At 40.7% G+C, this 22,794-nt stretch overlaps 1 protein-coding gene across 3 annotated transcripts in view; it reads left to right on the plus strand.

Moving 5' to 3' along the window:
* Positions 1–22,794, plus strand: part of PACRG (parkin coregulated) — a 260,907-nt gene that overhangs the window by 83,720 nt on the left and 154,393 nt on the right. The gene's annotated exons all lie outside the window — the stretch shown is intronic.

The following is a 22,794-nucleotide window of genomic DNA, read 5'->3' on the forward strand; positions in this document are numbered from 1 at the left end:
TAAACTATTCTGAGTGGATTACAATTAGAAACCTTCTATTTATATAAAACATTTTACCAATCTTGGAGGGACCAAAGGCTGAGTCAAGCTTGAGCTGGTGAGAATTGAACTGCCAAAGTGCTGGTAGCGGAAGTCAGCAGAAGTAGTCTGCAGTACTGCATTTTACCCACTGCGCCATCACAGCTCTTATACAAACAACATCAAAACAAATAAAAGGGAAAATGGGTTCCACAGTTGCCCTGGCTCAAGACTTAGCCAGATAACCAGATCTTCACATCAAAAAGAGAGTGATATGAATTTCTAGAAGTAGATTATTGAAAAATAATAATAATAATTTATTAAATGTATGCTGCCTGAGTCTCAACACTTCTGGGCAGCTTACAACAATTAAAGAAATTACAATAAAATCAATAGAAGCTAAAGATAACAGATGACGAACACAATAGACAGATGGAATGAAGTGGAGGGTGCCAATCTCTCCTGACAAAAGTCATGAGTGAAAATTGAGGTTTTCACAGTTTTTCTAAACAACTGGAATTAAATGGGAGCATCTGGCTCTTGGGGAGAACATTGTTCCAGAAGGCAAATGTTGCTACGAAAAAGGCACATTCTCCATAATGGGGGGAAGTAGCATCCAGGCTGGGTTGACTTCATCTGCTCATTGATTGGACTGAGTCTGACAATACAGTTAAGCCATGCCCCTGTTGCTAGGCAGACCCAGCTTCCTACTCAGTCCCTCAATGTGGACAGATGTGTCATCAAGCTTCTCCTCAGAAATATCTTGAACTTACTCTTAATTGCGAAGATATCTGTATTGAGCTAGGATTATGAGTAGTCTTGAAAGGTGGAATCCACATTGGGAGGTTGTGACAATTCTGCCAGCCCTTAAAGGGTGGCAGCCAGGGTTGCTTGGGCCCTTTCAGCCACACTGTCCTGTGACAGGGCTGGTCTGGAGGCTAAATTGGATGACTTCCCACTTGTGTATCTCATTTGATTTGGGATCTCTCTGTCTGCCTGATTTCAAATAGCAGCTCTGTCTGTGGGAGGCTTCTAGCAGCGCTGGAGTGCTCCGCCGTTCCTCTTTGAGTCACATGGCGACCACGGCTTTGAAATCAGCCATTTCAGGACCTTGAGAGATGAAATGTTTAATAAAAGGAACCAAAGTATGCCAACCCTGTAGGTTCAAATCACTATAAGAGAGAGGTAACTAGACCCTATGTAGGGAACTACTGACACCTTAAATCACACGGAGAAGCAAACTGGCAAACAGTACAGCTTATGAAGCAGAGGTGTTACATGGGCATAACAAGCCATGCCTATTACTGTTTACAATGCCATATTCTGGACAATTTGAAGCTTCAAGATAGTCTTCAAGAGCATCCCCTTGCAGACTATTTTTCAGTAGTCAAACTTTAAGATGATTAGTGCATGAGTGACTGTGTGAAGGGCATCTGATCAAGGAAAGGGATTTTTTCTTGCAGATCTTTATTGTTAATATGGAGATAATGTCTATAGGAAAAGGAAGGTCTAATTTCTATTTCCCTTCACATGATCCTTCTCAGAATGCCTGAGAAAAATTCCAAAGAAATTATTCTAAAGGTTCTTAAATGGTTTTTTTTTTCTGTGCAGCAAGTATGCAAGAAGAATTGAAAATGGGGAATGCAGAAAAATGCTGTGGAATTATCTACAGTTCAGGATCATCATCCCCCCGCCCCGATTTCTTTCTGCACAGTCTATGAATTTAATTCCTTTCAACGTATTTAAAAGAAACCCTGAGTGTTTATAACTGACCTCAGATTCATCATTTCCAAAAGAAATGGAAGTTGAGAAAGTTACCATACCTGTAGAGGGTTTTTTTAAATATATATATATAGTTTGTTAAAACAGCAGCTGCTGAGAGTAATTCAAACCATAAGAGTTTAAGTTCCTGAACCTCCAGCAGAAGAGACTGATTCAGTTTCCCAAGGCCAAAGTGCTGGAGAAGGGAGTCCCAGAGCTTGCTGAAAACAGCATCAAGAATTTGTTAAGGCTGAGATTTCAAAAATGTGTGTTTTGTAGTTTTTCATTTTGACAGTACTGTGGGATCATTAGAAGGAATCATTGTTATTCATGAATGTTAGCACTCAATGAAGCAAGTCCTTGGATTTTTAAAAAAAGAAACACTGGTGTTCACATGCATTATTTAGGTTGTTGTAACTATCTTTTCTGATTATTTTGAGAGATGAACACAACAGCATTCTGTCATGAATCTCACATTGGCATGCGTACATAAACCAGTTATCTGCCATATAATATTCTGCATGCCAGATGCAGCCAACTGATGTGTAATATGGTTCTGAGTTAATATAATTGTTTCCCCTCACTGCCTTTGTTGCAACACTCCCTGAGTTATTTTTAGTCATTTCCACTCTCTATTCATTAAGTTTAATGTGTGGGTTTTAATACACCCAATCCTTGATTAAATTCAGTGGGCTGTTCCATTGCCTTGGACAGTTGCTTGTATCTTTGAGCCTGCATTTTGCTATTCTAGCTTTTTTATAAAACCATGGGAGTGGGAGGAAAAAAATGAAGAGATTAGCTTTGCACTGTCACTTCACTTGATATTGAGTTATTTATTGTATTATAACAAGGTACTAAAGATGCATCACTCACTATTACAGACCTGGTGGGACTCTGTGGCCACTGGGGGGAGGAGGGGGGAGGTTATCCTACATGTGTTGAGCATGCAAAATATGAAAGTTAAGTCATTTTGAAAGGGCTTTTTGTTAAGACCGCTGCACTCTGAAGTTCATGAGGCACCCTCTGTTTTACCTCTTAGGTGCCTGTTGAAGATCTTTCTCTTCATCCATTCCTATCCAGAAAAATATTGCTTTGATGTATTTTTCCCTCCCCTTTTAATACATTTTTGATATTAATTTATTCTTAGGCATATGCCAGGTACCCAGCTATGTCCAGACATGCAAATCCAGGACATTTTGTGATCCCACTTTTGGGGTATGGGTTGTTTTTTGCTAACTTTTATGGGTTGCGCCCCTCCCACAAAGCTTTTCTATATTTGTTTTGTTTATATTGTTGCTTTCAACAACAATAAACTTAGTAAGCTTACTAAGTACAGGTACTCCTCAACATACAACTGTTTGTTTGGTGACCATTCAAGGGCCCTTGAAAAAAGTGACCTATGGATGTTTTTCACATTTACGATCGTTGCAGCATCCCCATGGGCATATAATCAAAATGCAGATAGCAATAGTGCTTAGACTTATATAATGCTCCTTAATGCTTTACAGCACTGTCTTGAGTGGTTTACAAATGCCAGGATATTGCCCCCAACAATCTGGGTTCTCTTTTTACCACTCTCGGAAGGATGGAAAACTGAGTCAACCTTGAGCCAGTCAGGATCGAACTCCTGGCAGTGGGCAAAATTGGCCTGCAATACTTCATTCTAACCATCGCGCCACCATGGTTCCTATGATACTTGGCAACTGACTTATATTTATGATGATTGTAGTGTCCCAGGATCAACCTTCTGACAAGCAAAGTCAATGGGGAAGCTAAATTCACTAACAATGATGTTACTAATTTAACAACTGCAATGATTCATTTAACTACTGTGGCAAGGAAGTTTGTAAAATGGGGTGAAACTCACTTAACAATTGTCTCGCTTAGTAACTCAATTGTGGTCATAAATCAAGGATTGCCTGTAATGCACAGTGGATGGCTGTAGGAACTGAAATAATTAAGAAACTCAGTATCCTGGCAAGTTCTTAATTATGAAATAGATTCTGAAATCTAATAAATTTGCCAATTCAGAGTTAATATGTGGTTAAAATTAGGGCATATTCTTTCATATATAAGAACAGCATACAATAATATATGTCAACTAAGACATATTATTATAATATATATCTTAATTGACATATATAAGGCATGTATCGAAACAATTGTATACAATTATTTAGAACTATTGCTTTTATAAACTGAGATCTAAGGGATCTTCAGGGTATTTTATCTTATTCCATCTTTCATATTTGAGCCTGCAGCTAAAAAAAAAACCTGATGAATGAAGAATATGATGAGTTTGATATGTTTTGGTATAAAATCTCTTTTGATGAATTAATGGATTAATGAATTAAACATTTGTATTGTTTTGTTACTGCTGCTTTCTTTCATGATAGTGTTTTTCAGTTTTCTAGTTTAACCCACAGGCCTGGAATTTCTTGGCAATCTCCCATCTAAAATCTATATAGGCCTGACCCTGCTTAGTTCGATCCAGCTACAAAAAAGTCCTGTATAATTCATGAGTCTATGAAGCTTTTCATTTATAATATGTTATGTGATTTGTAGTACATGATTCATAACTGCTCTGTTATATTATCAGTGGGATTTAAGTAGGGAGGAAATATTGGTTGGATTTGGGAAATTTGCATAAATGTCATCAGATTTTAAATTTAACTTTCTGTATTAGTAAAATGAGACAAACCTATGAGAGTATGAAGCTGACATATTTGTCCATCAGGCCAAAAGGCCTTGATGCTCTTAACTTAATTTTAATTCGTTCTGTGGTTCAAATAATTATGAGACACACCCACTTATTTCCATGGTTAATATCAGCTAGCACCATTTAGATTAATATGGGTAGCAGAGAAAAAGTGCTGAAGTCACTTTCATTTTATAAGTAAAAAATTATCTTACACTGTTCTGTCCCTGCTGATACTAGAATTTGTTTATCAATCTGTCTTTTTATCTCAGAGCAACGTTGAATAGATCAGTGTGTTCTTCTCTTCAATGTGACATTCAAAGATGATGACATAATGCATAGTACATTCATTTTTAAAATCAGAGTAGCTTTCAAATTAACTTTACTTGATAATGGAAAGAATAGGATGATAGCACAAAGTGAACAGGAATGAAGTAGTTGAATGAACTATTGTTGGACTCTGTGTGTGTATGTGTGTGTGTGTGTGTATGTATATGTATACATATACATACATACACACACAGTGAACCGAGGGAGTTCACTGTGCCACAGATCTCCGGGTGTGAGTCCCTTGGTGTGAAATGGGGCCCAGGGAGGCAGTTGGGCTTGCTGATTGTATACTTGGCTCCTCGCTATGCATCAGCGGCCCTGCCTGAGCTCCTCGAGCTGATCGCGGAGATGGGCAGTTGATACCCCCAAACTTTTGGTTATGGGGGATTTCAACCTGCCGTCGACGGGCGAAGCATCCGAGGTGGCTTGGGAGTTCATGGCTTCCATGACAGCCATGGACCTGACCCAATTAATTCAGGGCCCCACACACGAAGGTGGGCACACACTGGACCTTGTTTTTGTATCTGGACAGTGGATGAGTGATCTGGGAATAGGGGATCTAGTTATTACACCCCTGTCATGGTCAGACCACTCATCTCTCCAGCTCGACTTCCCCGGCGCTACCCCCCACCGCGGGGAGGCGGAACCTGATTGTCCCAGATGGTTCCGCCCCAGGCGACTGATGGAACCGGATAGGTTCCACACGGAGCTTGGGCCACTTCCTGTAGTCCTGACCCGCTCCCGGACGGAGGACCTAGTGGCCGCTTGGAATAGAGCGGCTGCTGGGGCCTTCGACCGGGTACCGCCTTTGTGGCCTCTCCTGCGGCAACGAACCACCCTGGCTCCTTGGTTTACCGAGGAGCTGAGGGTGATGAAACGCCACAAGAGACGCCTAGAAAGCAGGTGGAGGTCCTCACGCTCCGAATCTGACCGAACACAGGTAAGAGCCTATTTACGGACCTACCTTGTGGCACTGAGAGCGGCCAAACGTAGACACTGTGCCGCTCTTATTGCGTCTGCGGATAACCGCCCTGCCGCCCTGTTTCGGGTGACCCGCTCCCTCTTATTACAGAGGCCGCGGGAAGCCCCTTTGCAGGGTAGAGCAGAGGAGTTTGGGGAATATCTGCAGGACAAAATCGATCAGATCCGGAGTGGATGGGCCCCCTTCAGTGGACCAGGGGAGACGTCGGAAGCAAGTCTTGAGACACCACGCTGGGAGGGGTTTGACTCTGTTGCCCCCGAGGATTTGGACAGGTTACGTGGACGACTGCGAGCCACCTCATGTTTACTGGACCCGTGTCCCTCCTGGCTTGTACTAGCATCCTGGGAGGTTACACGAGGCTGGCTCCTGGGTCTGGTGAACGCTTCACTTGAGGAGGGGTCCTTGCCGGCCGCCTTGAAAGAGGCGGTGGTGAGGCCCCTGCTCAAGAGGCCTTCCCTGGATCCGGAGGAGCTAGCTAATTACCGTCCCGTCTCCAACCTTCCCTTTTTAGCGAAGGTTGTAGAGAGTGTGGTGGCACAACAGTTCCCACGTCACCAGGAGGAAGCAGACTATCTAGACCCGCGCCAGTCCGACTTTCGACCCGGTCACAGCACGGAGACGGCCTTGGTCACATTGGTAGATGATCTCTGGAGGGCCAGAGATAAGGGTTGTTCCTCTATCCTGGTCCTATTAGATCTATCAGCGGCTTTCGATACCATCGACCATGGTATCTTATTGTGCCGGCTGGAAGAGGTGGGCGTAGGGGGCACCGTTTTGCGGTGGTTCCGCTCCTACCTCTCCGACCGGACGCAGTGTGTGTTGGCAGGGGAGCAGAGGTCGACCCTGAGGCCACTCACCTGTGGGGTGCCACAGGGGTCGGTCCTCTCGCCCCTCCTGTTCAACACATACATGAAGCCGCTGGGTGAGATCATCCGTGGTTTTGGGGTTGGATACCATCTGTATGCTGATGACACGCAGCTGTACATTTCCACCCCAAACCACCCCAACAAGGCCGTCGAAATGATGTCCTGGTGTTTGGAAGCCGTCCGGGTCTGGATGTGGGACAACAGACTTAAACTCAACCCCTCCAAGACTGAGTGGCTGTGGCTACCGGCACCCCGGTTCAACCAGTGGATGCCATCACTGGCCATAGGGGGCGAACAATTGCCCCCTGTGGAACGGGCGCGCAATTTGGGCGTCCTCCTTGATGCCCGGCTGTCGATGGATGACCATGTGACAGCCGTGGCGAGGGGGGCGTTCCACCAGGTTTGCCTGGTGCGCCAATTGTGCCCCCTATTGGATCGGGACGCCCTACGCACAGTCACTCATGCGCTGGTGACGTCCCGCCTGGACTACTGCAATGCTCTCTACATGGGGCTCCCCTTGAGATGCACCCGAAGACTACAGCTAGTTCAGAATGCGGCCGCGCGGGCCATCATGGGAGGAACAAGATACTCCCATATAACACCACTCCTGCTGCCTGTGGTTTTTCGGGTGCGTTTCAAGGTGTTGGTTACTATCTTTAAAGCGCTCCATGGAATGGGACCTAGTTACCTGCGGGATCGCATCTCACCTCACACATCTCTACGACCTATTCACTCTCACAGGTGCCATCTGCCAAGCAGTGCCAACGGGTGGCGCCTAGGAGTAGAGCCTTCTCTGTGATGGGCCCAACCCTCTGGAATGACCTCCCCCCGATATTAGAACTATTAACGACCTCCGCTCCTTCCGACAGAAGCTTAAGACCCACCTGTTCCAATTAGCTGGCTTAGCCGATTTATAGCTCCATCTTTCACCTCCTGGCAAACATCTTATTGTGGAATTTTAAAGAGAATTTTAATCTTATTTGTATTTTAATTAAATATGGTACAGTATATTTTCTACCTCCTCGGTTTATGTTTATGTATATGTATTCTATTTTGATAAGTATATGGTTTTTAATAATGACTGTACACCGCCCCGAGTCCTGCTTAGGAAAGGGCGCGGTTTATAAATAAAAGTTTGTTTGTTTGTTTGTTTGTTTGTTTGTATACACACAGACACAGACACACATACGAGTGTATGTATATGTCTGCAAATGTTGTAATTGTTCTGTTACTATTTATTGAGACCATACAAATAAACAAATTATACTTGGGCATATCAGTCTCTGATTTATATTATAGCTTTCTGTTATAAGTTCCTTGAAATGGATATTGAACTTAAAGAAGTTATCTTGGTTGTTTCAATTCATCTGGGAAAATCTTGGCTTCTCACACAATCTTTTTTGCTAGGATTGCTCTTAAGTACTTTTGAAAGACTTGCAGGAAACTACTGTATGAAGAAGGCTTTGTGGTTAAATTACTATTGAGACTATACTGCCTAAATCCACAAAGGAGAATGCTACAAAGAACCCTAGTGAAACAGCTTAGGAAGTGTATATTCATTTGGACTGTAATTAGTTTGTTTATTTTAGTATCAAAATATTGTTTTTAATTGCAGCACAGATAAATTTAAATATCAGACCGAGACGAAGGATATTCCCATTGGGAGACTTGAAAGTCATATTTGCTTTCATTTCCTGGGGTAGATTTATCATCATCATTATTATGGGTATAGATTAGGTTTGCTGAAGTCTTTCACACCACCACTCCTATTCCATTTATCTGTGAAATTTGATTCTTGCCATGTCCACGGAAGGAGTTGCAAGTGTCATCACATTCTGTCTATGCCAAAACAGCAAACCTAAAGGAAACCTTTAGGGGGAAAAGTGAGGACATTTAATCCCAACCTGTTGAAGCATCAAAACATTAGATCCGTTTGTGTTCTTTCCATGCTGAAGTATTGTAGTTCTAGTTCTTTTCAAACTTTCAAACAATTTAGTCTGTCAATCTTGGGAGCCATAAAAACAGATGTGGGCTTTTAGGGTGAAGGACTTCTGATTGGTCTGTTAACATTTTTTACATCAATTTTTTTTATGATGCTATATTTTATGATTTTACAAATTTTCAATCTTAAATTACTTTTAATATTTTAAGAAATAGGACATATATAAATAAATAAAAACATTCGGACATTTTTGTCCACAATTCCTAACTGTTTCTGAATGTGAGTTCTTATTCATACCTGTGCTCCTTCAATGTCAAAGGTCTCTCCTTTTCTCTGCCTGCTAGAATCTGGACATTATCTACTAAAATACAGAGAGCAATAGATGCTAAGGAGAACCATTCCAGTTATGGATGATTGTGAAGCTTAAAGATTTATTTACCATTCATCTACAGTGTTTTTTTGGGGGGAAAGAAAGTGAAACTACTATAAGTGGATTGCATTAACACAAATCAGATTGGGAAAAGGAAAATTAGGATATTGGAAATATCCCCCTCCCTCTCTGTCTTACTTTCTCCCTAGTGGTAGAGGCAGCATCCAGGCTGGGTTAACCTTCCTCCATTTATCGCGAGGACTGAATCTGGTAAAGTTGTTAACCAAGCCCCTGTTGCTAGGCAGACCCAGCTTTTGACTCAGTCCCTCGATGAGGACAGCTGCGTCATCGGCTTTCTCCGGTCATAAGGAAGCATTGGATGTTGATTTAAAAGCATTGGATATTGACTTAAAGCAATTGTGAGTGATTAATAGGGAGTGCCAGAGTCAGTGACCCCAGTATTTGAGGCCCCTTGTGGGACAGTGAAATTGGAAGGGGTCTGAGCCTCTAAACCCTGTCAGGGTGCGTAGGCTGTCGCTAGGGCTGGAGCGACCATAACGGCTCTAAACGGCGTTCCATGGTTTGAAATTAGCGCACCGGCTGCTAGCTTCGGCCTTCCTCTCTAACCACCTATCTTCGGCAGCTAATACAAGTACAGTAGATGAACTTTATTTGATATTCCTTGTTAATGATTTTTATATTCTCCTAATATTTATTTATTTTTATTCCCATAATACAGGCTGGAGATTATTAACACAACAAACTGTTTATTCTACAAGAAATGTTTCTACCTTAAACTGAATACTTAATACTAAACTATTAAATAGTTTGAAAAAAGGGAAAAAAATACAATAGACCAAGCAAAATAGGCAACAACAACTAAAAAAAGAGGAATTTAGCATTTATATATATGTTGTATACATGTATGTGTATTGGAATAATATATCTAATTAGTAAGTAATTCTCCTTTATATCCACAAGCACCTTGCAAAGTTACTTAGACTGAGAGATAGTGAGTGTTGTCACTCAGGGAACTTCATTAAGCACAGCCTTGAACACAGATTATTTTATCCTCACCCCTAGGGCGACTCCAACACTTCATCTACTACCAATTTCCATAAATTAGATTAGCTCCACTTCATACTGGGGGGAAAGAAAGCAACATTGTACAATGGTACATGTATAATGCGGCAGTTGATGGAACAGAAATAATATTTATTACTCTATTTTATTTATATATTACAGCTCAATGTCTCATTAGTTGCAGGACAGTAGCTCTCCATTGGAGTTGGCCCAGCTGATTCAATCATGTGCTGAGAAGCAGATATTTGTTCCCCATTTTCAGAAGTCAAAGGGGCCAAAGTAAGATTGGTTCTCTGGAAAGGTGGAGGTACAATTAGGTCCAACACTGTCCCCTTCTAGAAGAATTTGAAAATATTCGTAACTCTTTCAATAGACCGTATGGGATGTGTGCCTCTTAACTTTGCAAGTTGATTTTTTTTAAATATTTTGATGCTTTATTTATTTATTTAGTGTGGTTACTTTCTTGATTTGGAGATCACTTTTCAGTAGTATAATACAATTTTTAAAAAGCAACCAAAATCATAAATAAAGAAACCATTTGGGCGTGTTATGTATTTTTTGTGAGCTGCTAAGAGTTACAGGGAGGGAGGAAGGGAGGACTTTTTAAAAACTATGCAACTTTATTGGAGTTTGGCAGATTATTTTATCGGATCCCCCAAATCAATGGATGAAAGCCTGTGATATGTAAATGCTGTGTAAATTCCCTGGGTTTTCCTTGAATCTGCTTCAGAACGTCCCAAAAAACTTTGGAGCATATCTGAAAGAACTGTAGAAAAAATGCTTCTCTTCTCATGATAGAAGCTATTTCCTTAAAGCTACTATAAATACTATACTAAAGATACTATTTATTATATTCTCTGCCCTTTTCTTAAGCAGGAGGCACTTGCAAAAATGGAGAGGAGAGAGTTTAAAAAGTACAAATTGTATAAGTAGCAAATATCAGAAACAGTGAAAAAGTTCTATATGTGCTGTTTATTACCATTAAATACCTGTGTACTAAAGTAGTTATTATTTAATCAGGAATGATTCTCCTATTTCTGTTCGATCTCTATTTTTAATATAATGAAGCCACATTATACTTTGAATACCTTTAGTAAAATTTAGATTACAACCAAATAAATGAGACAATTTCAATTAAATGTTTTAGAAGAGAGTATGAATGTGCATCAAATATAAACTGCTTCTACTTAATAGAGTTTTCTGAATAATTTCTGTGTTGTCCAAAGAGGGATAAAGAAATATTTGCCTGCAAACCTTTGTGAATCAGTTTGTCAATGCCTTTTCTTTATGATAATTGTTTGTCTGAAATTCCTGGCATGGTAGCATACCTAAGAGATTTCTTCTCTGTTGAGCCTCCCAGAATCTAATTACAATTAAAGGTAATTCAGCTTACGCTATTAATCCTCTGAGAGATGGAATGTTTCCAATTTCTTTACTTTTCACTCCATTCTGATTAAGTGCCAATTCACATGAACTTTGTGCTTCTTGTGCTGCTGGTTTTCAATTCAATATGTTTTCCTTGAAGAAGACTTCTGAGTTATTTCATTAAGATTGCTTATCACAGTTTTGCTTCCAAGTTTAGGATGTGGGTGAACCTATTTTATTTTTAATGTACGAAGTACAATATTGCGGTTTTGACATGTGCTCAATCTGTTCACATGACCAGTTCATCATAAGCATGTTTCCAGGTGGAATTCAAAATCCTTATGAAATAGCCTAGCTTTAATCTCATCGTTACAATTTGGAACCGTGATGGCGAACCTATGGCACGCATGCCACAGGTGGCACGTGGAGCCCTCACTGCAGGTACATCAGCCATCGCCCAGCTCAGGTCAACTGTGCATATACAGGCCCCCTGATGGCCAGCTGGTTTTTTGAGTCTCTGTCGCGCATGTGGATGACGTGCGCATATGTGAGGGCAGGCAGAGCAGCACCCCCTTAGGCACTGTTTTTGGTCCCAGGAGGCTTCAGGGAGGCCTGTTAGGCCCAAAATGGGGCACGGGGGAGTGCTAGGGAGTTGCCTGTGCATGCACAGGGGGGCAGGGCACATTGCATTATGAGTTTGGGCATGCACGCTTTTGGCACGTGAGGCAAAAAGGTTAGCCATCACTGACTTAGAAGATAATAATTGCCTCCCCACTTTTTTTTAAAAAAATGTCCCAAATCAGAGGGAATAGCATCCAGGGGTGGCCCTATTGTTTCGCAGAATAAGAAGATGTTTCAGGCAGCTGTTCCTAGAATTAGTAACTAACAGTTAGACGACTAAATTCAGTGTGCCACATATATCTAAGCTCGTTTGTCATACTTAAGTGTGTTAGAGGATATTATATTCATTGGGCATTCAATAAAGTGTTAGTCCATATAGACTTATTTCTTTCCCTGGATTATTATTTGCTCCTAAATATGGTGGTGCATCTGGCAGCAGCATCCTCCCTTGAAAGCATATGAGTATTTCTGGTTCATAATATTTTCACTTGGAAGATCAATCTTGTCCAGGTTTTTCTGGCTAAAGCAGCTATATCTGGTTTTTCAAGAAGGCTATATGTGAAAATTAAGGGACCAATTTCCTCCTGCTTTTTATCCAACCTTATCCATCCAGCTGATAACCCTAGAATTCTTCATCAGCAGTATTTTGACTGGGAATCCAAGAATTGCTATCCCAATACAAACTAAAAGCCTAATCAAGTGGGGAAAGCTATCTTAAAACACCTTGAATTCATATATCAGGAAGTTCATTACCTTTTGTATTCTTATATTCTTATTACAAAATCTCTCCCAACCCAACAAGCTCAAATTAAAAACATCAGAAGCCCATGTAGATGCATACAACAGTTGAAACACTTAAATTTTATGCTGATTTGAATTTGCTCATAAAAGTATTGTGCTTTACATAAATAGAGGTTTGTCCAATAAAGGGTCATGTTTTTAATAACAAGCCATAGTGCTGATAAAGCAAGAGAACAGTGTGAGTGGAAATTTGTATCTCCTCCAAACATTTCACATATGATTTTTACTTAAATTAAATCTGTGTCTGGAATTACATTGGTGTCTGATATTGCTGAAGTTATTTCTGATACGTTTTTTGGATGATAGGTCATTAACAGTTTGTACACATATTTTAAAACGTTTTGAAGTGGAGGATTGTGTGCATTCTCAACTGGCTAGTGTTATTTTATTTTAAAAAATAAAGGTAGGATATAAATAAATTAAAATAATATAATACATCTTTTTAAAATAGTGGTGATGAATTATTATAATGGGGGGGGGGGACAATTGTAGAGCATGCTTATTTGGCCTTTTCCCTTCTTTATAGGCAGAATATTGGGTCTACCAATAGGCTTCTGATTTTTGGTTATTAACTCTTTTGAGAGCCCCTTTGGTGTAGTAGTTAAGATCTCGGATGAGTCAGTCAGTCAGTCAGTCAGTCAGTCAGTCAGTCTGTCTGCCTACCTACCTACCTACCTACCTACCTACCTACCTACCTACCTACCTCTCCCCGCCCTATCCTGCCCCACCCCACCCTAGGAAGGAGATAATAGCAAACTACTTCCCAAAACTTTCCAAGAAAACTACAGGGTAAAAGAAGTGAAAAAAAAGCCAGCCAAAAATCAGGATAAAAGAAAAACTTAGATACAAGACGTCAGGAAACTTTGTTGTTGAATTGGAACACATATCTCTTCTATATTTCTTAATATCAAGGAAGAGCCAGTGGATAGCTTGATGAGTTGCTCATGCCTGAGAATATTTTACTGAGAAACATCAGTTTAGTGACTCATCACATGCCCTGGCCATTCTGCATCATCATTACAAACTAATGTGACCAGTTCTGGTCGCCACGATGTAAAAAAGATGTGGAGACTCTAGAAAGAGTGCAGAGAAGAGCAACAAAGATGATTAGGGGACTGGAGACTAAAACATATGAAGAACGGTTGCAGGAACTGGGTATGTTTAGCTTAAGAGAAAGAAGGACTAGGGGAGACATGATAGCATTATTCCAATATCTCAGAGGTTGCCACAAAGAAGAGGGAGTCAAACTATTCTCCAAAGCACCTGAGGGTAGAACAAGAAGCAATGGGTGGAAACTAATCAAGGAGAGAAGCAACTTAGAACTGAGGAGAAATTTCCTGACAGTGAGAACAATTAATCAGTGGAACAGCTTGCCTCCAGAAGTTGTGAATGCCCCAACACTGGAAGTCTTTAAGAAGATGTTGGATAGCTATTTGTCTGAAACGGTATAGGGTTTCCTGCCTAGGCAGGGGGTTGGACTAGAAGACCTCCAAGGTCCCTTCCAACTCTACTATTGTATTGTATTGTATTGAATAGCAAGCAATAAAGAAATCTATATATCTTTCCTTGACTTTCCATGAAGAGAAACAATATTCTCAGATGAATCTCATAGAGACACTCCTCTTGTAATACTACCTTACAGTGTACAACAGAACTAACTTCAAATCGGGAAGGAAACTTTACACTACTGCATCATATCCTTCAAGCATCTTTGAAAGAATAAAGTAACACAAGGGCTTTGGATGTCAGATTAAAGATCAAACATTGGATAGTTATTTATTAACAGTTGTAGTTCAGAGTCAGCTTACATGTGTAGCATTCTGAGGACTGCCTCACCAATTTAACAGAGTAGGAATAACTATAGACTGGTTTACTTTATTTTCTACTAATCTCAGTTTGCCATTTTGGCACAATAAACATGTTTTTGCGCTTCTTTCCTTTCCAACTCCCAAGGAAAATTGGCCATTAAGAAGTGACATAAGAGGAGATAAACAGCTGCCTAAAAATCTGGCTAGTATTTTTCTGTTCAGTTTCTCTACTGTCGTCTTTGGAGACTTTCACATGACAGATTTTCACTCTCTAATCCTTCCAAAGCTTTTGAGCCAGCTGTAGAATCATCTCCGCTTTTGCCAAATCTTGAAATGCTGAGAATGAGCTAATCAGTGCTCTCTTCAGCTGATCAATAGAAAAATGCAAAGATCATCATTCAATCAGCTTCCTGCCCTCTGAGCGACATCAGTTCCTGGCGTACAAAAATCTCATTCTTATTCCTTAAGAAAGAGAAAAATAAATAAATTGCTAATCCCTTTCTTCCATTGTGTATTTGTCTGCAGTTTTGCCAAAAATCCGAGCAGTTAAGAGGAAACTTGTCTGGTTATTGAAAGCTGTGATCATGGCAGTGACATCATAAGTTTGCAGCCAGATGTTTCTTCCCAACAAATCCAATGATATTTGTAGACTGAAATGTAGAGCTTCTTTCTCCATATGGAGGAAAGAGGAATAAAGGATTTACCTGAGTCCAGAGTCTGGATAACAGAGTGAGATGGGTTTGATGCATATTGCTTAGATAACCAAGGCTGCAATACATTTTGGAGGACTAGTAAAACTGATTAATTCACTGAGAAGTTTGCTAACAAAATCTATTCAAATTTTCTGACTCCATCCAGTGGGAGGCTGGTTGAGGCAAAGCTTGGACAAATGAGAACTCCTTAAACATTTAATTTCGCAAACTGTAAACAAATGTTTTGTTGTTGAGCTGTGTCATAGTTGTGCTTGAAGACAATAGTTTTGACTGCCTGTGATTGACCTTATGGGACCACAATTAGGTGAAGTAGATGCCAGAGAGATTAAAATCATCTACAGTATATGTGAAGAGACTTTGCATGTATTTATGTAGTTCAGTATTCTGTGTAAGCCGACTTGGTGTGTTTTCATGTAGCTAGCATAATTGGTATTTTGGTTCTCAGTCCTGAGAAAGTGATCAATACATGCAGATTACACATTTATTAGCTCTTTATAACTAAGTTCTGCTACTTCTAAACACGAAACTATGATTCATTAGTCTCAGACTGCTTAGAATTGTATCATCTGTCTGCCTTTGTATCTATGGTAGGGATATTCAAAAGTATTTTTTTTATCAAATTTCTATACTGCCCATTTCCCCTAAGTGATTACGGGTTTCAAAATATCCTGTTCTCAAAATTTGTATTGTGAATGTTCCATGCGTGAAATATACAGTAACACTGTTTTGAGAGTCTTCTTTGAAGCATGAAATAATCCATACCATTTTATTCTGAAGTTGAAACCAAATCTGGCTATTTCATGAAACACAGAACTATGTTCTCTATTCCGAGCACTGCAATTGGGTTTCTGGGGTTTGGTTCCCCCATCCTCAATTTTTGTATAGCCAATTGGTATGGCAAAAGAGTAATATTTTTGCTGCGATGGATTTAGAAAAAATGGGGAGATATGGAACTGGAGCATGGAGAGGAAAAAACATTATCTGGCCAAATAAATTTATTCTTCTGCATATTTGCAGCTAGTGATATTTCCAGCAAGTCAAACATAATCGAAATGACAAAATGTGATTTGTGATAGTGGAATATAAACTCTCTCCCTTATATACTCATACGCATGCAAGAACATGAGGGGCAAATTTGGCATTGTGATGTCATACTATCCCTGTTGAGATTTGTTCTCCTCAGTGACGTGCAGTGAAGTTTATGGCTGGTGAGGCACTGACCCAGTGGTGGGTTTCAAATTTTTTTTAGACTTGTGGACTTCAACTCCCAGAATTCCACAGCCAGGCATGCACAGTTCCGATTTAAAGCGACAGCATTTGTTTTTCTCCTTTGCGAAAGAATTTTCCTTCTTTCTTTTTCTTTTTCTTCTCCCTTTCCCTCCTTCCTCCCACTCTCGCTCCCTCCCCCCTCTCTCAAACACACACACACACACACACACACACACACACACACACACACAGAAGTTGGATTGGACTATACACACTTTCCCCCAGCCCCGGATCCAGCCCAGCTTCACTGATTACAGGTTTGAAAAGGCAACGTGGCTCTGCCTGCAATCAAACCCTAACCCTTCCCTCCAGCCTTTGCCCAAAGCCCTGCACTAGGAGGATAAAGTTTGAATTCCTCCCCCTCCCTCCGACCCACATGTACCTTTTCCAGCTGTTTCAGAGAGGATTTCAACTCTGCTCGAGTCCTCTAAAGAAGCCCCACCCAAACGAGCGCCCTCTACTGTGAGGCAGGAGAATTGCGTGCCTCACCTATGTCAGGAATTTTTAGGCTTTTAACCCTTGCTTAACTCTGTTCGAGTGATCGTAAAACGCCTAAAGTCAGACTAGATGAGGCATGCAGTTTTCTCCTGCCTCATAGTAGAGGGCGCTTTTTTAGAGGCTTTTTAAAACAGTTAAGCAGAGTCATCCACGGTGAGGCAGCAACTAGCTCAGCCTGACCTTAGCTCTCGCCTTTTTCCTTTTACATTTTTTTTCTTTTCATGATGACAGTGGTGAGGTTGTGCCTCCCCTGACTGCATGTCACTGGTTCTCCTATAGAAAACCATGTCTACAAGCTTCCAAGTTACTCGTTATGGATACTATATGTTGTTGTAGATGAATGGATGGGTTCTACTAGTTTTCTAAATAGACATGCTAGCTTCATTCAAAAACAAATGTTGCTAAAGTTGTATAAATGTAAAAACTCAAGTCTCTTGGCAGAGTTACCCTGAAATTTATTTATTTTTAATTTAAAGACTTCTTTTTTTACATAACAGATGCCAGTCAAAATCTATTTTGTAATAGATAGCAGCCAGTCTGTATTCTTATTGTGCATTACAGGGATTTATTTAAATATTTTCTTTAAAATCTTTTTATAATGATGTTATGAGCCAATTTTTCTGCAACGTGAGTGGCAGGTCTCATTAAACATGGATCATGATCCCATTTTACATTTATGACCTTGAAGTAAAAGTATAAAGGGGCAACAGCTGGTCTGAGTTCCAATTGTTTCAAATGGACAGAACATGGGAAATATTTCAATTTCAGTTCCAATAGATTACAATCGAGCTATGTTGAGTTTTTTCTTTTGAAACATATCCAGTTTATTGGAAAATAATCAAGTTTTATTACCAGTTGTCTTGTCTAGTAGTTAATATTGAGTTTCTTACTGATAGTTTTCTGGAATGTTTTATGAAAAAAAATATTTTTACATCGCCCAAAGAACAAAACCATTGTGATTTTTTTGTGTGTTTATCTTAAGTAATTGCGGGTCCATAATAATAAATATTATTTTTTAAAATTGGGTAAATATTAAAAGGTTTCTTAGAAATCAATATGTTCTTTCTTCATTATTTATTTATTTATTTATTTCTTAGCGCTTATAGACTGCCCCCTCTCCCGAAAGGGACTCGGGGCGGTGTACAGTCCATATCAGAAATACATCATGAATAACTATAAAATTTAGACAATTAAAATTATTAAGTAGATAGATAAATAAGTAAGAGGAGGATAAAAAGATTTACAGAACTGTACTGCTAAGTAAATAATTTAAAATTTAAAAATTTAAAACCCCAACAAGTATCCTATACAATTAAATTTAAAAGAACAATCCCCCTAAAAAACCAGTAAGAAATATGTTTGCCAGGAGGTAGACGTTATAATTATGCCAGGCCAGCCAGTCGGAACAGGTGTGTCTTCAATTTCTGTCGGAAGGAGCGGAAGTCGGTGGTGGTTCTAATGTCGGGGGGGAGGTCATTCCAGAGGGTTGGGCCCATCACAGAGAAGGCCCTACTCCTTGGTGTCGCCCGTTGGCACTGCCTAGTGGACGGCACCAGGAGAAGCCCCTCCCTGTGAGAGCGAATTGGCCGCAGGGAAGTGTGTGGGAGGATGCGATCCCGCAGGTAGCTAGGTCCTGTGCCATGGAGCCCTTTAAAGATGGTGGTCAAAACCTTGAAACGCACCCGAAAAACCACAGGCAGCCAGTGCAGCTCGCGCAGGAGCGGTGTTACGTGGGAGTACCTGGTACTCCCCATGACTGCCCGCGCAGCTGCATTCTGGACTAGCTGCAGTCTTCGGGCACGTCCCAAGGGAAGCCCCATGTAGAGAGCATTACAGTAGTCCAGGCGAGACGTCACCAGTGCATGAGTGACCGTGCGTAGGGCATCCCGGTCCAGAAGGGGGCGCAATTGGCGCACCAGGCGAACCTGGTGGAATGCCCCCCTTGCCACGGCTGCCACATGGTCATCCATTGACAGCCGGGCATCTAGGAGGATGCCCAAATTGCGCGCCCGTTCCACAGGGGGCAATTGTTCGCCCCCTATGGCCAGCGTTGGAGTCAGCTGGCTGAACCGAGGTGCCAGTAGCCACAGCCACTCCGTCTTGGAGGGGTTGAGTTTGAGTCTGTTGTCCCCCATCCAGACCCCGACGGCTTCCAAACACCGGGACATCACTTCGACAGCCTCGCTGGGGTTGAAATGTACAGCTGAGTATCATCAGCGTACAGATGGTATTCAACCCCGAAACCACGGATGATCTCCCCCAGTGGCTTCACATATGCGTTGAATAGGAGGGGCGAGAGGACCGACCCCTGCGGCACCCCACAGGTGAGTGGCCTCAGGGTCGACCTCTGCCCCCCTGTCAACACACATTGCGACCGGTCGGAGAGGTAGGAGCCGAACCACCGTAAAACGGTGCCTCCGACTCCCATCCCCTCCAGCCGGCGCAATAGGATACCATGGTCGATGGTATCAAAAGCCGCTGAGAGGTCTAATAGGACCAGGATAGAGGAACAGCCTCTATCTCTGGCCCTCCAGAGATCATCAACCAGCGCGACCAAGGCTGTCTCTGTGCTGTGCCATTAAATAGATATATTTTATTTTCAATATAATGTCCTCTAATTTCTAGTTGTAGTCTTTTTTATAATATTCATAGTAAGTATTCATTAAATAAAATTTATTAATTCTCGCACAACTTGCATTTCCATTATAGTAAAATTAAACTACTGACTTCAAAAAGTATCCCCCTTTGAATAATGTGAGATTTCAAACAATAGCAAAACTACCAACAGTCTGTATACTTTGAGAATATTTTTTACAGCCCTTACCATTTAATTTGACCTTGCATTATATTAACATCAGTAAAATTAACAATATATTTTGAAGTAATCACATTTACAAAATAATTAATATTCCCAGAAGTAAGGTCATATGTCTGTTTTTTAAAATGTTGTAGTTACTGAAGTCAGATATAGTTGTGAATGTCAATAAATATGGACACCTGAAATGCCCAGAATCCTTCTTTCCATGATAAAAGTAAAGATTCTTTTTTCTGGATGCGTATAAATGTTAGTTTTTATTACTATGAATATGACCACAAAAGAAGTAGATGAAAGCTTTGTCTAATGCAATATTCCATTCCACACAGTAGACAGGTAACCTGCAAGTAGCATATTTTATTGTGTTCCCGAGCTTTCTATGGCTGCTCTTGAGCTAATTTGTAATTTGCATACTTCATACTGCAATTTATACTGGTGTAAAGAATACTAATATGTTTCTAAGTTTTTCTGAAATTACATATTCTCATCAGCTATAAGAACAAATGTCAAGTTTCATTTACCATTGGGAATATTTCCAGACATTGGATTGTGGTATTCTGCAGATGTATATGTACATGATGACAAGAAATGAACATGTAGAAGGCCTAAATGTCTTTTCCAGAAACCCATCAAATGTCAAGGCAGGATCCTCATGGAAGATAAGCGGCCTATCAAAAGAGTAGAAAGAGCAGTTGAAGATGAAATCAATATTCCCTACAAACTAAGAATTGGATCTTAAGAACCATTTAACTAGGATCTCTCTCTCTCTCTCTCTCTCTCTCTCTCTCTCTCTCTCTCTCTCTCTCTCTCTCTCTCTCTCTCTCCCTCCCTCTCTCCCTCTCCCCCCCCCCCATCTCTATCTGTATCCATGTTGTGTGTAGACACACAGAGAGTGAGTCAAAAGTTGTTAGTCATGGAGTTCTTGAGCCCTGGAAAGTGTTTAGAACCTTTGTGAGAACTGGGCTCATGAAAGAGCCATTTCTCTCAATTTCATCTCCTCTTGTAGCTGTAACTTTAAGGCAGAGAGTGGGGCCTTGGGTTACAGCTCTGCAGTGGGAGATTTAGTTTCAGTTGTGTCAGAACAATTGTGGAATGCTTTCCTTAAGCTAGACTCTCATGCTTTCTGCAAAAAGTACAAAGAGTTTTTTGTTTTAGGCATGCTTTTAAGAATCAAGCCTTTCTTCTCTTGCTCTGTTATAATGTTCTTGTTGATTTTTAGCATGCTTCTTTGCTATAGATTAGGAGATGCCTGACATATTTATGTGATTTTACTTTTTGGGATTACTTTAGATGGAAATACAATCTGTAAATTCAGAAATAAAATACATGGTAAAATTATACAAGGCTCCCCAAAATAAGACATTTATTTGCTCCTAATTTAAGAAGTTACCCTGCAATTATATTCCATAAGAAAAACTACATACCTGTTCACAAATTAAGCTGAAATTCTCAGAGAGTTTTCATTTTTGAAATGCCATTTGGCTGAATTATAGATATAGAGGCAAACAGATGGTCATGTGCATAAGAAGACAGGACCTTTCTTGTCTGCCACTAGAGTAGCCAAACCTTGGGTGACTTGTAATGTATTTCCTGTCCATGACATCTTATTGCAGTGGCAATGTTAGTTCAGAGCAGTGGTTGGAGCCCTAATATCCTGACTCAAGAGAACCAATGATTAAATTTAGTGAGCTGGCTGAGAATGGAGATCTCTACAACTGGCATGGCAATCAATTGTTTGGTGGCTAGTGGTGTGGTGCAGTGGCAGTGGTGGCAATGAAGTCAGCAGAGCCACTTGTTAACTAGCGTTCTACTGGTACAGACCAAGTTTGCACAGTAAGACAGTCGGTACTTACCAGAGGTGGGTTGCCAATTTTTTTACTATCGGTTTGGACTCTCTTGCGCGGGCTCGCTCGCTCGCATGTGCGATGCTTCTGCAGCATACACAGAAGCGTCCAGGTGGGTGGACGCAGCCTCCTGCCACTGCTACTACCAGTTTGGCCAATCCGGGCCGAACTGGCAGCAACCCACCTTTGGTACTTACTCTCTATAAAGAAACCAAGACAAATCCAGAATGCTTGGCATTTAAAAGAACTCTAAAAGTTTACAAAGCCTAGTTCTTAAAGGGTGAGAAAATGCTAATAAAGTATTTTTGTATAATACATTTTATATTCTATGCACAAAGTAACCACCACCATCCCAAAGCCAGTTGGTGTAATGGTTAAGGTACCAGATTAGAAAGTGGGAGACTGTGAGTTCTAGTCCTACCTTAGGCATGACAGTCAGCTGGATGATCTTGGGCCAGTCACACATTCTCAGCCAAACTTAGCTCACAGGGTGGTGGTGGTGGAAAAAATAGGAGGAGGAGGAGGAGGAGGAGGAGGAGGAGGAGGAGGAGGAGGAGGAGGAGGAGGAGGAGGATGTGTTGAATAGGTTCTCTGCCTTCAGATATTTGTAAAAGGATGCAACTAAATAAATAATTGCAACAAAGAGGTAACAGTTAAACATCATATCTAGCATGTGCTTTTGAAGAAATATTGTGAACTATTCTGCCAATTTATGGAGCTGGAATAAAACTTACTGAAAAAGGAGAGGAAGGCAATTGTGTATTAATAAACTGATTGTGTTGACATTATTCATTACTCATCTGCTGTAAACAGATACGTTTGCTCAATTAACAGCATGATGTACAGATTCAGCCTCTTTCCTTCACCAGTCCCCAAAGAATTCAGTTAGTTCCTACTTCACCCATGCTGATTCCACGTTTTGAATGGAAGATTGTCCATGTTGTTTTCTTTCTTCCAACTGAAATCCATCCAACCATTCACTTACTTGTTGGTAACCATACTTCTTGGTT

The sequence above is a fragment of the Natrix helvetica genome (genome assembly GCF_964273705.1).
Source record: "Natrix helvetica genome assembly, chromosome: 2".
Lineage (NCBI taxonomy): Eukaryota > Metazoa > Chordata > Lepidosauria > Squamata > Natricidae > Natrix > Natrix helvetica.